Source organism: Orbicella franksi, chromosome 1 (genome assembly GCF_964199315.1).
Source record: "Orbicella franksi chromosome 1, jaOrbFran1.1, whole genome shotgun sequence".
Lineage (NCBI taxonomy): Eukaryota > Metazoa > Cnidaria > Anthozoa > Scleractinia > Merulinidae > Orbicella > Orbicella franksi.
This window is the reverse complement of record NC_138145.1, coordinates 28,520,774-28,539,226: the sequence shown is the minus strand read 5'-3', so window position 1 is coordinate 28,539,226 and position 18,453 is coordinate 28,520,774. Positions and strand designations below refer to the sequence as shown.

At 37.2% G+C, this 18,453-nt stretch overlaps 1 long non-coding RNA gene across 2 annotated transcripts; it reads left to right on the top strand.

The window, feature by feature from the left end:
* The first annotated feature begins 311 nt into the window (after positions 1 to 311).
* LOC145501608 (uncharacterized) lies at positions 312 to 16,436 on the top strand. 2 transcript variants are annotated; one of them, XR_014051252.1, is made up of 4 exons: positions 312 to 1,914; positions 3,335 to 3,447; positions 5,909 to 6,056; positions 14,137 to 16,436. It is a non-coding gene; the product is annotated as an uncharacterized LOC145501608 (long non-coding RNA). The 2 variants fall into 2 exon arrangements; XR_014051251.1 differs by having other exon boundaries at positions 14,134 to 16,436.
* Positions 16,437 to 18,453: the final 2,017 nt, after the last annotated feature.

Sequence of the window (18,453 nt, the reverse complement as noted above, 5' to 3'; positions counted from 1 at the left end):
TTAAGGTGGCTCCCTATAGTTTTACGATTGCACGCGCGTATAGGACGAAAGCTCAAGTAATCTGAGCGCGCTCAAAGGAAAAAGTAAGTGTTTTTCGATTTTTATGACGTCAACGTACACGAGGACAAAAAGCAAAGCTGACAGTGAATTTTCTCGCGTTTCCTTCGGTGATTTTTTTAAAACTTGGCTCAGTTGTAACCACATACAGTTCCTATAAAATACGATTTTTGTTGAACTCTGTCAGAGCTAATCTAATATATTTAGAAGAATGACAAATTAAATAAATAAATATTTATATAGCGCCTATCCATGCCTGCTCTAGGCGCTGTACAATTCGCCAAAATGAGCTGTACTAATCTTAATAATTAAAAATGTGCATTTAAGAAAGTAATAAAAAATAAAAATCGCTAAGAATAATAAGTTTTCTTAAAAAGATGAGTTTTGAGTTTAGGTTTAAAAGAACTTAGATTGTCACATGAACGGATAGAAACAGGTAGACTGTTCCAGAGTTCAGGAGCGGAAACAGCAAAAGCTTGAGAACCATACGTCTTCAGGTGAAAATTCGTGGGGTTAAGAAGTAATAAGTGTGATGATCGGAGGATTCTGGAAGGTTGGTAGTACGTTACTAGATTTTGAATGTAGACAGGAGATTGTAGACAGAATATTGGAAAAACCGTGTGAACAGCCTTGAATTTTTACCAATTCAAAATGTCAGGCAATATAATTTCCATGATGTGGCAAAGGATGAAAAAATTTCACTGAAGGAAAGTATAAATATTTAAAAGTTTAGGCCAAAATGAGGAATATATCTGCCTGTCGTTGGGTGAGATGTTACCATGGTAACGGCCTTAATCCAAAAATTGACATCCAAAAAATAAGCTTTATTTTAACAGTACCCATACTGGTAAATCTCTACAGGGAAAACTTTAAGAGAAATTAACTTAGTTTCCTTTTCCATCTCGCGCTCTATAGGAAGGGTGTTCGTAAATACTCTACGGAGCCACCTTAAAACATCACTTGCTGCGCTCGTTCATAAAATGTTGTTTTTACCAATTGAAAATAAAATTCGCGTCTATTCTCGCCGTGCAATATCCTCTATATAGACCCATGTATGTAAGGGTGCATAATAATCGAAAGATGCACTCTCATGGCGAGAATATAGTAAAATTCGCTTCGTTTGAGTTTCGCGACAATGTTATGTTTTCAGCTATGCATCCTCGAGATCCTCGAGTTATGATGTCAAAAACGCAATATCTTTACCGTCAACCGTCAAATGAGCAAGTCAATATTAGCCGTCAAATGCCTCAGGTATCCTTAATTGAGAACTAATCGATTGACTTAAATGGGGTCAAGTTATGCTGTTTATAATTGATTACATCTCAAAAATACATTGTGCAAGTCCTTTACTTCTAGTATCGGGTAAAACCGATTAATATAGGTAGCAGTATTATTATGGGCAAAATTGTATTCTTTTATGAAAAATTAAAGCCAAATTTACGCTTTAATTTCGTGTTATAAACGTCATTTCGAACTTAACCGTCAACCCCCCATTGAGACCCTCCCATATGAACGTGATTCCGCGAAAGTTCCCGCGCGCGATTTTTGTCCGTGACGCGTTCGTTTTGACCCAAAGAAACTGGGAACGAAAGAGAATCCAACATGGCGGTGGATGATTAGGTTTTGTTAATACAAACATATTTTGAAGCTAAAGCTGTGGCGAAGAGGCCTTTTGTGATATCAGTTGAGTTTTGAAAGGTATTTTACTTCGTCTGGCTGGATTTGGTCCCAAGGAAAATGGCTGCAGCGGCTGCAAAACACTAAAACAGAAACCACGTTGACCAATAACGCTCACGTTCCGACAACAGCCGACACAACAGCCTGGCATTCCTCGCTAATACAAGAATCCTACCCAAGGTAAACTAAGACATAAGAGGTAGTGTTTAAGATAGTTTTTCTCCGGGTCTTTTCTCGCTTGCTATTGCCCAAGTAAGCAGTTAACTTGGCTGAATAAAATACTTTAAGTGCTTTTTTCTTCATGCCCGCGGGAAATTTAAATTTCTAACATTTGGCACGCGCTCGATCTGTTGCTTTGAACAGGAATATCGGAGAGTAGGCTTAATGTTTGTTTGAGTTTTTATTGCACAAAAGTAAATTCGAACCCCTTCATCCTTTTAGGCAATGCTATAGGTACTAGAAGATGCCCGAATGGGAGTGAGTGTAATTTGCATAATATCCTGATCATGGGTGGCAAATTACTCCTTCATTTTAGCGCGAAATTTCAGCTTCAATAAGATACATGAAAAATTACTCGATTCTGATTGGCTGAGAGCAGTGCAGTTTAAGTGTAACACCAGTGCAAATTACACATCATAATTCTGGATTATGACTGGCTGAAAGAAATTTTCTAAGCCAATGATATCAAGTGAAATAATGATGAAAGTGAGTTTTGCAAAAAGCTGAATTGCACTTGCTGAAGTGGCTCGTGCAATTTCAGCTTTTTGAAAAACTCAATTGTGCAAATTAATTCCAAATTAAACTCAAAACTGTATGATTACCTAGCCAGGAGTCAGCTTGTTTCTTTCATCATGCACATTTGTGGTGCCAAGTTTCAAGAACACTGCTTCAATATTTCAAGAGATATTACAAGTTTATTTAGTATTTTACCAATTTTTAGTTGCAAACAATAATTATGATGTCATTACTGCTCTAATTTGCGTAATAGAAAAACGTCAATATCTCTAAAACGAAAATAGATATTTCAAAAAGAAAGACGCCATTTTTCTGTATTTTGAAAGGCGTTTCAAATAAGCAGATTAAGATGATTTTTCATGTCATATACACTTAAAGCAAACATCCTACAATAGGTAGCAAAAATGCCATGACAATCTGGTGTGAAGCTTACTTTGACACAGTGTGACCCCCCTTTGAAAAATCCTGGCTACGCCCCTGCATCCCATTCTTTTGGTCGGGGAATACTTTGTATGAACCAATGTTTCTCCGAGTGCAGGGGTCTTTTGCCCCAAAGATGACTTAATTAGTCCAAAATTTTAGGTTTGATTTTTGATTTTTCCTAGCTTACGTGTAACTTTTTAGCCTTGTAAATAGCATCTTTGTACCAAATAATTTTGTCTGGTGATTGAAGTGAAGTAATAACTTTACTCACACCACAAGCATGTATTATTAGGTCGTGATGTATGCTGAAGTTTACTGACTTTGATTATTAGGGTGTCTTTGCTACAATTTAGTTAACATATAACAACACAGAGATTACATTTTACAGTGCTCTCTCTATTCACCAGTTTAACATTTGTTTACCTTCTCATCATCCATCCAGGTTGAATAATGACAATGACAACTTGTCTGAAAATGTAGCACTAAATTCATGCAAGAATAACTTATATTGACAGCAAGTATAACAAGCGATGTACTCTGACTCTTTCATTCATGGTGAGTGATAATTATAATTATAATTCATGTTAGATCACATGATGTTTATATGTTGTGGTTCAATTTCATGCATGGTTCAATTTGGTATGTATTTTCCTTTGTCCTGGTGTGTGATAATGTGTTGTCAGTAACGTACATGAAACAAAAGAAAATACCAAATCCAGGTACTAGGGGTAATATTGAACCACAACATATATATCTTAGAAGTGCCTTTCTTATTATGACAACCAAATGTTTATGATTAGCAGTCACTTCGGTTATACAGTGGAACCGCATTAATCTGGTCACCAATGCGACACAAAAATCTGGCTGTATTAATAGGTTGCAAGCCTGTATTAAAGGGGTTCTTTAGGTAAAAAAAAAAAAAAAATGACTGACTGAGCTTTTTGTTTAGGCCAGAATAAAGAAGCCATAACAATGAGGTGGCCATATAGTAGTGTCACCATAAGGTGGGGTTCCACTGAATGATGGTCAGTAATGTACACATCTACCAAGTTGTCTACTATCTACTTGAAATTTTTTTGCTCCAGTTTCAGGTAATCATAAAAAAGGAATGGCCTAGAAACCCAAAATGACCAATGCTGCTTTCAGCAAATTCATTAGGTGTTAAATTTGGCTGCATATTGAAACAATACCATTGCATTTAATAGTATCTAATTACAAAGGGAGTGTGCAAGGCTTAGTATTATTATTTTGATTTTTGTTTTAAAAATTTTACTGAAAGATTATCAAAACGTTTAAAAAACTATTACCAATTGTTAATTTTCACTCCCCAGAGTCAATGATACATCAGTGATAAAAATATAAAATGTAAAATTTTACTGTAACAAACTGGTTCAAATAATGTTGAAGGTTGTTACTTATAAATGTATTTTAATAAGTGTATCAAACTGTATGGAAGATGGGCACCCAGGATGTCTGGGGACCTCCACTTTGATTAGCCTACCCCTAGACAGCAAAACACCCCCATGGCTAGTAATCCCCACAAACCAGCCATGGGTCCCACATGTGCTCATCCAGGCACCTGTCATACTGAAATAACAATGGAAATGGGGTTTGGGGGGAGGGGCAGAAAAAGACGAGGCAAAATAACTACAGTAGGAGCTCCAACGACAAACCGCTCAACTAAATATACTCCATGGTTGAACTTGCTACAATGTGTACTATGATGGGGTACACTGCGCTTGCACCGATATCCAAGAACAACTGACTGCCTGATGAATGCCAGCTTCTCTTTGTTGTTAATTTAGTTAAATTGCATTTAACTACATTTACCAGCTGCATCAAGCTCACAACTCAGTTGTGAACCTCCATGCCAGGCTGCAGGGACCTCTGAGCTGACAGAAAGGCAGCCTGGAGCCTAAGGGGCTCATAGCTGGGGAATCTCAGCCAAAGAACCATTGATATCTACAGCTGTCCCCTCATTTCATGAGTGGGCAAAACTGAGATGAGTGGGGATTGTGGTCCAAACCCGACAGCAAAGAAAGGGCCTTGGTTTGGGAATTATTTGACATGGCAGGCATCCAAACCAGGGTGTGGAAGTTGTAAAGGTCAGGAGTCATTATTGACCAGTCTTTCAGGCCTGTGGCAGTAGCATCCTTGTCCACCTGGTCAGCTGAGGAGTGCACAAAATAATGCAATAGATAGTAAAGGCTTCTATCCAGTTTAGGATATCTTGAATTTCTACAGTTCTCTTGCAAGACGGGGCAACCACCAGTTTGCCCTCCAAAAATATATGCATCTCAAACTTGGTTGCCCTGAGGTTGTCTGGAAAAAGGTGTGCCAGCTGGTGGTGATTTTGAGCACCAACTTGTGTTGGATGGGAAAATAGTCCGGGCCAATTACAAAATCTTTTCTGATCACAGGCGTATTTCTACTCCCCCTGGACGGGATGCCAGGCCATCGTGGGTCACTGCCCCGCAATTTGTCAGGTTTCCCCAACGATTCGCTGGTACCCATTTATACTCCTGGGTGGAGAGAGGCACTGTGAGAGTTAAGTGTTTTGCCCAAGAACACAACACAGTGTCCCTGACGAGGGCTCAAACCCAGACCGCTCAATCTGGGGACGGGTACACTAATCATGAGGCCACCATGGCTCCACAAAATAGCAAGGAGTTCATCACTCAAAAAATCACTCAACTACGCCATGGTTGAACATGCTACAGCTTTACATACATGTGTAATGTACGACGATGGGGCGTACTGCACCTACGTTAACATCCAAGAACTGCTGACCAGAACAGCTCAAAATAAAGAGGATCCCAATACTGTGGTGGCAAGTTGGAAGGGGGTGGGGCAAAGGGCTGAGTTTGGGGGTTGCTTACCAGATCTTCTACCATATAGTGGTACAAGTAACCTCAGTTGGTAACTGCTGTAACTTACAATATTATAATTTTAGAAAGTAAGTTAATGTCATATCTCATGAGATAAAAATTAATGCTCTCTGGTTTGCATCTTAAAGGTCCTGATCATGATTGAGAGTCAAGACCAAAATGTAAACTGAGTGAGTAATTCACCCAAAATTAATGGAGGATGTGTCTAAATGAGGCTCGAACTTGAGGCCAGTCAAGATGGAGTGTGGATGAGATACAGGAGAGTTAAAAGTCATGGTAAGTGTGTTTTGGCAGTAAGATCATTCTTGGATCTGTCATAAGCTCATCTGAAGTTGGCTAGTCATAGAATCTAAGTAGCCTCCCTTAGTTTTTAGTGCAGAGTACACTATTTGGATGGTTTTGGGGGCTGCCTTCCACTAATTAGGAAATAAGGCACTAAGGTGTAAACTTTAATGTTTGTTTAATTAATTAATCTCCATTAATTAATTAGTCTACAGGTAAGGAAGTGGTGGGTGTGGCATGGGAAAGGTACATGTGTACCCTACGTAAAACATGTTCCAACTATGTCAGTTAAGTGTGAACATTGCAAGGCTATATATTTGTTCCAAGTAACCCCTTGCTCTCCTTGTGGTACTACAGTATTCTCTTTATAACAAACCCAATTTGCTCTAAATGCATAATTATGCAGACTAGGTAGCGTTCGGGTCTTATATATTAGGTGGAGGATACGTTTCATACAGAATCACACACAAATGTTGAGTGGGTTTCCTTATGGTAGAACCCAACATGTAAGAGGCATGGGTTCTAGCATCCTTAGTGTTATACACTAATATGTTTCCACATGGTTTTTTGTGTGGGATTTCCGACACTTTGTCAACGCCAGCGATATTTATTTATTTATTTATTTGTCCATGAGAGCAAAGCATTTGTCACATGGTTTCTACTTGGTGTGTAGACTGGGTTCCTCTGGCAAAAGGTTGAGTGTTTTTGTGCGGCAGCCATTAGTGTGATTACTCTTAGGGGGTGTTGGTTTTTGGCAAATTTTGACTTGTTTTTGAGACTTGGAGGGAGTGTTAGGCCTTAGGTCGTTGTGTTTTTCAGACACTCGCTGCCGTATTTATTGTTGACGTGCCATTTATTATAAGGTGGGTAAACATTTGCTTTCTCTGTATGCGCAAAATTCTTGGATGAATAAGGAACAATCAGTCAGTCATACAACAATCATACGAAGTTCCAGTTCTCGGACAGAACTTTCTGTAATTACATATTTAAATTATGTCACATTGAAATTCCTTCGATCAGATGAAAATCCCGACAATTTCTGTTGAAATGAAATTCTAGTCATATGCTCTAGTAAACATTGTGCATGTCACGCTGCATAGTCTGCAACTGTCGGAAGAAAATTTACGCTTGATTGTTTTCATTACTTTCAACTCCCGTCTATTGCTGAAGTCAGCATTTTTTATATCAACAACTGAAGTTTTACGGACAGATATAACATAATGACAAAGCCCAGTGTTTTCCTGTGCATTTATGGTTAGCAAGTTGAGGTCCTCTCAACTGATAGACCATGATTTCTTGATACGTTGCGTGACGGTGCAGTTTCCTTAGACTCACAAGTTTAAAAGGACTAAATATTTGCATTTGCCTTCAAACTTCATGCTAAACATTTTCTAGTCATGTTAGCACAAAAGCTAATTTGTAAAAGTATAATTTATGTACAGTTTTCTCAGCTAGAAGCACGAATATTAGCTGACATTTGCAATCGGAGCTGATTTATTGTAAACAAACTCCCTGCAACCAGCGACCGATTCTAATATTTCCGCTGATGAATAAAAGTAGACAACATTTCTGATGCTGTTCCATGTGCATTAAGGTGGGGGCAGGGGAGCGTCTGTGTAAGAGCTGAGACTAACTGAACTATTTGTCTCCACTGGAACTAATCAACACATCCCAGGACAAATGTAGCCCATGAAATAAGGCTGTTCCCACAGTAAACATCCCCAAGCCAACGCGATTCAAAAGTTGTGTTCGTGGATTGGAGCTGATTTATTGTAAACAAACTCCCTGCAACCAGTTATGTAGCATGTCATCTGGCATCCCGACAAAACAGGCCATGTTATTGTTGATTGCATGGTCCAGAATCACAATCAAAAACTAAACCTTCTCATGTGCATTGCTTTTCGATGATGTCATTTGTTTTCACCCCTGCTGCGAAAAAGAAGCCTTACCTGCAAAATGTGTTTACTTTAATGACTCTTTCAATGACCCCCCTCTCTCCCTAATGACTTGGGGCTATATATATATCTGCTGACTTTTGTTTTTGTTTGTTTGTTTGTTTGTTTTTTGCTGGATTTTAGTATATGTTGTGAAACAATGGTTACATGGGATTTTGCCAAGGTAACAAAAATGGCACACGGAGGAAAACCATTTTTCCTTTTCGGTGACATATTAATGACAAACGGAGAAACGTGATTTGCTTGCAATACCTTGGACATCAAAACACCTTGATGCAACTTGCTACATCGAATGTCAAGGGCACTGCATGTGATCTTTTTGATGTATCCACAGGTATTAACCACGGGAAATTTACCTCCGGATATATTGGTCATACTCACTAAATGCAGTTTCCCGTGGTAAAAGGGTCATTTACCATGGTAAAGAGTTCCGTGTAACCGAACCCTAAGGGAGCGAATTTCCTGGAAACTAAAGTCCAAACATATTTCTCATGTAACCGTTTTTTCGTCTGCAGCTTGGGATCTTATAACCAGGACTCTACAATATCTTTACTTGACGAGCATCACTACAAAACGACAAAATGTATAAATATTCACTGTAAAGCTACAATTCCTCTGATTCATCCATAGTGCATCAACTCTTATTTGACTGAAATCCCACACAAGTTCGCATTGCGGACCTATTTTTATATGTAAGGTAGGGCCACTTGTCCCTTTTTAGGGTAAAAATGAAATGTATCTTTTAGAATTACCCACAGGTCGGTTCAAAAAATATCATCTGCTGTCTTCAAACTGCAATAGTATGTTTGTCAGGGTGTAAATAAGGAAGGAAAATGTAAAGCTTCTCCTTAGTGGCTAGTTTATTTCTTGCCATAATTGCATCTGTAAGAGAGACCAAAAAGTTCCCAATTTAGTGGCTTTAATATTCTGCAAATTGTAAATTTGTGACAAAAGAAACTAGGAAAGTGTTCAAATAATTATTATTGCAGACTCAGTGGCACTTAATGAAAGTACAAATTAATTTAATCAGTCTTTGAGGAGACTCATTCACCGACACAGGATAATGTCAGCCAAGTAGCACTGTTTACCTTCAATACTTCTTGTTGAAATGTTTCTCAGTTGTATCTGTCAATGTTGTTGTGTATTAATTTTGAATTGTTTATTGTTAACAACAAAGGTGGCAACAGAAAAAGAAAAAGTATTCCACAACTATCTGATAATTAAATTAGTTCTTGTTCATTGGTATTAAGAACATTTGCGTTTCCAGAAAATTCAAAATTGTTTCTCTTCCATTTCTTCGTCGGAAATTTAACTTTCTTTCATTTATGTGTATTTTGGAGAAAACAAGGGTTTCATGTTACATACCTTTGCAAGGAAAACAAAAGTATCGAGTTACAAAGTTGGCACGAAGAGTTAAATTGTCACGTCTGTTCAACATATTGAATTTAAAATGAAGGAAAATCATCATAAAACACCAGAGTAAAATTTAAAACCTGCCGTGACAGACAGTAATTTGTACAAAGTTTTTGGACCTTGAATGAAAATACAACCTTGAAACATACACACTGCTAAGGGGAAAAGCCCTAACTGACTACCAAGGTAGATACATGTACAAACCGGAAGTGAACTGAGCTGGAGTGAGTACTGATGGGACTACAGTGCAAGAGCTATCAATTGCATTCTGCACTATCTGAGATTGTCTCACTAGTTTCTTACTCTAGTCTAACACAAAGGAATGCAGGAGAGAAAGAGAGCACCTAAAAAAGAAGAATTACCAACCAATCAAGAGAATGACATTCCACAACCAAGTGATTTTGCAGTGTGATTTTACATAACAATCACTTGGATCATAGTTTATCAAAGGAAGCGATGAATCCATGGCCAGAGTGGATTCGTCGGTTCCTTTGATGCACCATGATCCGAGTGATCTTGGATCACTGATCCTAATCCAGAACACCCCAAAGGAATGCACCCTTTGGGTCTGCACTTTCTGTATTATCTTACAAACACGATTTGTTGTTTTCTAACATGTGTGGACTGTATTTGTGCTTAGCGAGACCACTAAATATTGTAGAGCACAAGAGCGGCCGCTCTGAAGGCATATAGACTGGAAACGAGCCTGCAAAAAACTATTCTGCACTGCTCTTAAGCCTCCAAATCCTGACCTAAACTACAACTAGCCAGTTTCTATTGCAATGTTTATGATATTTCAGTATTTTCGACACATACAATTATGGTACATGTACAATTTCTATTTATTTTTGCTGAAAGGCAATTTCAGACAATCCTGGACAAAAGTGTTGACACATTTGAGCAAAACAAATGCATTCTATCGGTGTCCTTCCGTAATTGAAAAAAAAAACATCTTTTTCGTCAATAGCCAAACCCCCCTCTCCCCCTTTTCAATGTTGAAATATGCTCCTTGGACACTGTCACGTCGTTACAACATTGAAAAGGGGAGAGGGGGTCGAAATGTGAAAATTGCAGATTGAAAAACTCACGTGTTTAACGAAACAGGTTTTTTTCAAGGAGTCTCTCAACTACTTTTGTACATGTTTGTAAGTAATTCCCTGCAGCAATGCATCGACACAAGCAGAATCAGTGGTTCTCACGAGATAACAAATGAGCCAAGTACAAGTTCAAACATGCTGAGACAAACACCTCAAATGTTGAAAAAAATCAAGAATCATCGCAAATACATCTTCAAAGATGAGGCAAACAACATGCAATTGGATTAAGAGGAAATTCAACAAAGCAACTTGAATCACAGACGTCCCAAACTCACGATTCGAGGAATTGATCAAATATTAGTGATTTATGTACGCGTATCGAGTGAGACGTGACTGCCTTAAGTGCACGGTGTTGTGTTAGACATTGGGCCGTTGAGAATTTGAGCGCTCTACAAGGCATTGTATGGAATTTAAAATAATGAAGGATAAAATTGTGGGGGAAAGCTACAACAAACACCTGAAAACCCCTTAAAAACGACGAAATAGGCCAAATGGACAACAGAAACCAGGAAAGGTGAGTACATTTTCTTAATTTTATTCAAAAAAAGTAACATTTTATTTCATTGCGCGATTTTATACTTCGTTACTTTAACTTCCATACACTGCCTTGTAGTGTGCTCAAATTCTCAACGGCCCAGTGTGTGACACAACACCGCGCACTTAAGGCAGTCACATCTCACTCGATACGCATACATAAATCATTAATATTTGATTGATTCCTCGAATCGTGAGTTTGGGACGTCTGTGCTTGAATAGCAAATATCTAAGCATACAGTCTGTAACTCTTGTGTTAAGATGTCCTTGGCTGATTCTTATATTTGTTTTTATTGTGTTCAATAAGCTTACCTGTAAGGTATGATTTGATATTGCGGTACCAAGCCTGAGTAAATGCTTTTGGAGTGTCTATGTTGTAGTTACATGTACTGTGCTTGCAAGTTATACTGTATTGTATGTTAAAAACAATCCTGATCACAAAATTAATTATTGGAAATGAGTGTGAAATTTGCTCATTTGGCAGGCTTTCAATCAATATACATGTGATTCGTAGACCAACCCGTTCTGAAGACGATTGACATCTTTGTATCTGGGATAAACAGAGAAGGTGTGATTCTTTCCTAAACTTTCTTCTCAAAACACGAAGAGCACACACAAAATAACACAAGCTGTCATACACTCATCCACAGTTTCCACAGTCTACCACAGGAGACCCGAACACTGTATCAGCAATAACATAATCATTTAAAATAAATCTACTGTCATTTACCTGTGTATTCCTGTCCTGGAGGGGGAAGGGGGTACTCCCTTATATGGGCTATATAGGTATGTGCAGCCCCAAAGGGTAGCGTTTTCCAGCTGTTTTGGTCATAAATATAGGGTATCAATTTTGGCCATTTTGGTCTTAAATAGGGTATGGTTTTAGCACTCTAGACTTGAATTGGGTATGTTTCTTAGAAAGAGCTACTTTTTCATCATTGTCAATAAGACCGTCAGCAAAAGCCCTTCATAACTTACAAGTCATGTATGTTTAGGGCAACTGTGCCAGCAGCAATGGTCATAAACAGGGTATCGGATTTTTGGCCAGGTCATAATTAGGGTAGCAAAGATTGTAGATTTTGGTCATAAACAGGGTAAGGGTTTTGGGAAATGGGCCACACACCCCACCCAACTTTTCTGGGAATACCCCTCCCCCCTGTTCCTGTGTCTTTTTGAGCCATTTAGAAGGGATATGAACAGAAGCGAGGTGGTTTACATTTCAAATATCATCTTGTCTGCCACTTTGTAAATGTGATGCTCCAATTATGTTTGGAGTTTTCATTATCTTCATTAACTATTAACTCTCATTGGGGGAGAGAAAGGAGAAAAGAGACAAGGGATAATACTAAAATGAGACCAGTTATTATTTTGGTGCCTAATTCTCTTGTTGCGGAACAAAATCGGTTAGAATTTCACATCTCGACTGATTAAACAGTCAATATTCAGGTGAAGTTGGATTTGTTTGTTTGGGCACCTTTTTTTCAGTTCGTTTTGAAGTTGTTTTTAGATGCAGCTTTTCGTTCGATCTGTGACTACACTTGACTTGACCAGAAGTGCTTTTAAATTTTTGAGCATGTACTTCGTCAAAGCGATCCTGTTCTTCTCTTGACAGACTCTTTTGTTTACCTTTGACTGCTGTGTTCATCAGAAAATATGAAACAGAACACACCATGCAGACTACCTGGTCTTTGCACGAGAGAAATCTCGAACTAGGTATAATTCTTCAAAGAAACCAAGTTCCAACGGCTAAATGGAAAAGTATTCACTATTTGGTTCACTGATTTACTTTTTGATAACTGTGACCAGAAGGCGTGAAAACATAGAGTTTTCTTGGCTAAAATATGTTTATGTTGTGTGCAAAATTTTTTTTTAACTGGAAATCTACTGACCAAAAAATGAAATAGAAGAATAAAAATTATAAGTCAGCTCACCAGCAAACAACATTGAAATTGCCTGGTTCTGTTGCTGAAGAATTTGAGAAACTTGGTGCAGAAATTGCAGTCAAAGCCGGGCCGCTGTCCATGGTCTCGTGTTTACTTGCACATATCCATGCGAGGACCCACACAGGCTGGTCACCTCAACTGTAGTCAAACACTCCACGAAGTTTCACCCCTTGTCTCTTTTCTCTTCTAGTGTGTGGCTATTATGAAACCTGAGAATCTCTCCCCCGGTGAGAGTTAATAGTTAATGACGATGATGAAAACTTGAGACATAATTGGAGCGTCATAATTTATTTGCAATAATTGTGGTTGATTAACTAGTGAGCTAAAACTTGTCTTTATCTTTAAGGATCAGTATGCCTGCAAGATGGTGTCATGAACATCCACACCAAAATGAGAAATGAACCAATATTATTAAGGCAGAATGAACTAAATGAAGGATTATGTTCACACTCTAGATGCACATGGAAATTTTCCTTTCCATTAATAAAAAGAACAAGCAAATCCTAATTCAAGTTCTAGCTTCATCATGCTTGTGATGGTTTTGTCCAAGATCTAAGAAGAAAATATGAACTTTATACTGTACCGTCAATATTTTGGATGCTTATTTTGGACGGTTTTAATTTTGGGCACTTTTTCGTCTGAAATTAAAGTCTTCAGAAATTTTTGGCAAGCAATGTATATGCAAACTATCTATTTTTATATTACCATAATAAGGAGACTAATGAGCAGAGTGGAGTCTTAATTTCATTGATATGCCCCCCCCCCTCCCTCCCCCAGTTCAGAGCATTTTAAGTTTCTCATTTCACACTTATTTATTCCTGGGTCAATATTATTTCTTGGAATGATTCAGAATTTGTTACATCTGGCTTCAGAGTTAATGTCTGGTTCAGAATCATTTATCTCATCAAGGAACATCATTGTTGCAGTCTCAAGGCTAAAATTCTGCTGCAAAAACATTGATTGATTGCTGAAGGAATTATTTTTCCTTGGGGTAGAAATGTCTGGGTGATCCTTTAGGTGGCTGTGAAATTCTAAAGCAAAATTTTAAGAGAAAATATTTGCACTTTGTTTTTATGCAAGTTTAGCAAAAGTCATGTACAAAATACTTACTAGTTACATATTGGATTAGCAGGCAAGTTGCTTGAGACATAGATGTAGAGCACAGGATGAAGGACTGTGGACCCAGGACAGAGGACCCAGGACTCAGGACAGTGAGGATCATTACGAGCAAGGAGAGGACTGAGGAATGACGACTGGCAGCTGGGAATCAAGGACAGTGGACGAAAGCAAGCCTTGGATGACCAAGAACTTGCATAAGTTGAATTATACATAATTATATTAAGGTATATGAGATATTATCAGTAGCAGAGATGGCACAATGCACGTTGTCCAGAGGGTTTTTCTCCGGGTACTCGGGTTTCCCTCACTCCTCACTTTAACAAAATTGGCAACACATTGCTGTGAGTCGATTGAGGTGAAAAATTCTTTGATTACCCGAGGTAAACATTTTTTTTGCAATGGAATACCAATTTGTTGCTCTCTGCTTATTTCCTAGTTACATGTGCACACTTCGTTTTGAAGTCTCCTTTAAAGCCATTATTCTAGTCAATGAGTAAATTGGGAACAAGCTTTATTCACTTTCTGTCTTTTTCAAAGGTCTCATTTTCAATCATAGGTAAAGGGAACTTTTCAAGTCCAATCAATCAATCAATCAATCAATCAATCAATCAATCAAGCAATCACTCAATCAATCAATCAATCAATCAATCAGGCAAACGATCAATCAAATGATCAATCAGTCAATCAATCAATCAATCAATCAATCGATCAATCAATCGATCAATCAATCAATCAAACAATCACTCAGTTACTCAATTAATAAGTAAAAAGCCCAGGATATGCAGCTAATTAAAATAGCAATTACCGACCTTTAAATTTATGTAGTTGCTATTTGAAGACCTTTAACAGACATGAATTCCCATAGCACTTTGATGCACATGTAACTAGTATCTATATAAACAGAGTATTGAACTGATCAATGTGTTGTGTGGGTGTGATTCATTTGCAAATAAGTGGTTTGATTGCAAATTCTGTCTATGGGTATTCTAAGACTTTATTGTCACATTTTCCATGAATTATACATTTTGAAACCAAATTATATTGTCTCTTTCATTATACTAGAGTAGGGAAACTTTGCCAATTACAAATTAATTAACTACCGGAAAATCTGTTTCTCGTGAATTAAAAATATTACGTTTGATAGGTTATATTTTGTTTTCATGCATACAGACAAAACAAAAATGAACCGACATTTTGTTCAAAATTACCTTTAGTTAAAAAATTTCAGTTTCTAAAAGAAATTGACGTTATACTTTTTTGGCATAAGTACAGGCATTTTGGTGTACCACTAAGGCAGTCAGAAGCAGGATATAATCATTACAGTGAATTTGATTTTGCGGAAGCCACTCATTTGCTCATGAAAACCTCGTTCCTTCTCCTCACAAGATTCCTATTGAGCAGCTTTATGGTGAAATCTGTATTTTTTTCATTGTTCACTTCCATTGGTTTGCCTCGGAAATCTTAAATTGAGTTTGGACTTGAAAAACAATTATATCTTTTGTCAACATTGACATAAACCTTTTAGGGGGAGAGGGTAGATTGCACTGTTCTCTTCATTTTAATGTCTGATTTTGAAAAAATATATATATACAGTCATGTACGTTACACTTAAAATACCACTGCCAGAATGCCAAGCTAATTGCTTTTCTTGACTAGAATTTGTCCTGTTTTTTCTGTAAGAAAAAAATTATTGTGATCAATTTAACTTGTTTTGGGAAAGTAGCTGCTCAATAGGAAACTTGCATTCAAGAAAATATATTACTTGTTTTATTTTGTAGTTTCAATGCAAATCATCGGCCAATTTAGTTCTCACTGATCACCATTATTTTCTTCGGGTGGGCAACATTTTCATTTTTTTATCGTGTTGTTTTTTTCTTGTTTAGATCAATAGCATGATGATGCTTGAAACTATAGTATTGCTTTTATTATCACCTTTGAACAAAGGAAGCATCCTAAAACTACCCTTTTGTGGTAATTCAAGTAAATTCAATTGGCTGATCAAGAAATAACTAAAACTGAATGCAATACCGATCTGCAACTTTTCACAAATTTATTCAATTTATTTAGTGTTGTACAAAATTGTTATTTCTTACCATAGTTAGTGGAGGGGACTCCACTAACTATGTTCGTACTCAATCAGTTCCAGAAAACAAATTCTGAGCTACGTTTTTGCAAAATAATGTATTTAAAGTACATTCAATCGTTGGATTAAGAAATTACGAAATCAATGCACCACCGATCTGTAGGATTTCACAAATTTATATAACTTACATGTATTTATTGTCATACAAAATTATTACATGATCAGTTTTAAACGACAAATTCTGACTTACGTTTTTCTAAAATGATTTATTCAAATTAATTCATTTGTCTGATGAGGAAATGATTAAATGCAATACCAATCGGTAGGAGACCATGCAATTTTACTCAATTTATTCACTGTCTTGCAAAATCACGTTTTACTCGACCAGGTTTAAACGACAAATTCTGAGCTTAGTTTTTCAAAAACAAATAATAATTTCATTGCCTCCTTTGTTTAAAGGTGCTACAGCAAGCTCATTAGCACAGAAGCGAACAATTTCTAATTAACTAAGCTAAGAAAACACTACAATTTGTGGTCTAGTAAGGTCTTCACATTAGCATTGACACTAACGCGTTAAAGATAGGCCAAACGTGGGGTAGACAGAAGAACAGGGGTGTGGAACAGACCCTTCAGATCTAGTGGGTGTTCCTTGCCAGCTATGATATTGGCATCATAGTACATGTATCTTAAGACGAAAATTAACCCTTATGGTTATTTTCGTTTTAAACGCAGTAAATTTCAGCAGCTCAAAACCACTTAGGGAATGGGGCTTTTTAATCTTATTTTTCTCCAAAAAAGGTTTCACGAGAGATTGAGTATGTCTAAGTATTATTACTGCTTAAGTATCAATTCAATTGCAGAACTAGTCGGAGTATAATTTTTTAACTTAAGTGAATAGGATTTTTACTGTGCTAATGAGCTTGTTAGATTTTTCTCTTGGTGGATTTGATATTTTCCACTGAACTTAGTATTTTAAGGTTTTTTGCAGGAACTGAGATGGCCCATACGCCCGCACACAACACAAATGGTCAGATTTAAATCTAGCCAATCGATGTCCCTGCAGGGTTGTAGAAGCTCTTACCCTGAGGGCGGTGTTTCTGACGTTCCTCTGCAATATTCTAACTGGCAAATCCTGGTGAGTTTATCTGATCCGCTCATTTTTGATGGAGGCACTTGGACACTTTGTGATGTGGCCGTTTGCTCTCAAGTAGAGAAGGCATCATGAGGGAAGGTGAGAGTTTGCTTTTCATGTCTTTTCGGCTTTACTTGACTACGTCAGAATACCACACCTTTATTCCAATTGGCTTCAAAGATGTTTGTTTTCAATCATTGTGTCTGGAAATTTTCTATTGTTGAGGACGTAAAACAGTAGTGCTTATGTGCAGGTCATGGGTAGTACATTTCCAGGATGTTGGAGTGAGCTTAGAACAATGAATGTCTCTGATCTGGCTTGACTGGAATTTCACAAGCGACACCAGATTGAGCGAAAGTCATCTGGGATTCTTCCGAAAGAGCTGATTCTTTTTTAGGGCTTTTCTTAATTAAAAATAATAATTTTCCTTTCGTTTAAATTCTACAAATAAAAACAAATTAGGTATCGAATAAAAATAAATTAGTCACAATAATCTTTAGAGGAGAATTTGTTAACACAGTTCAAAGAAAAATTAAGAGCATGAACAGCTTAAAATATAAATTACAATTATTTGGAATAGCAACTTTGGCTTTTTTCTGATTAACTACAGAAATTAATTAACCTAAAATAATTCAAAAGCAGGCTTCTCCGCTGAGTTACTTTAGTTGTCACGCAACACTTCTTCCCGGGGTGTTGCGTGATGATACAAATAACGCCTTTGAAGGAGGCTTCGTTTTGGGAAATTTTAATCTTAGAAACTCAACATATATGTAGGTTTTCCGTAACCAGAGTTCAAAACTTAGGCCGACTGTTCATTTTTACTTCCAAAACGTTCAACTAATCTCGTAAACTTTTTTTTTAACCAAACATATCAATAGTTTGATATATATCCTGTAATCGTATTGTTTATCTTGTCTTCTTTAACTTACTTAATCTTGGAGTTGTTAGTTAATTAATTAATTTTTTTTTTTCACTTAACTTGGGTTAATTGTTCATTTTGATTTCCAAAACCTGAGACTTACCGCGAAAATTTTATTTTTTAACTAAGTAAATAACTGTAAGCTAATTATAAATTTTGCATTCCAAAACTGTAAGTTCAACTTCTAAAACCAAGC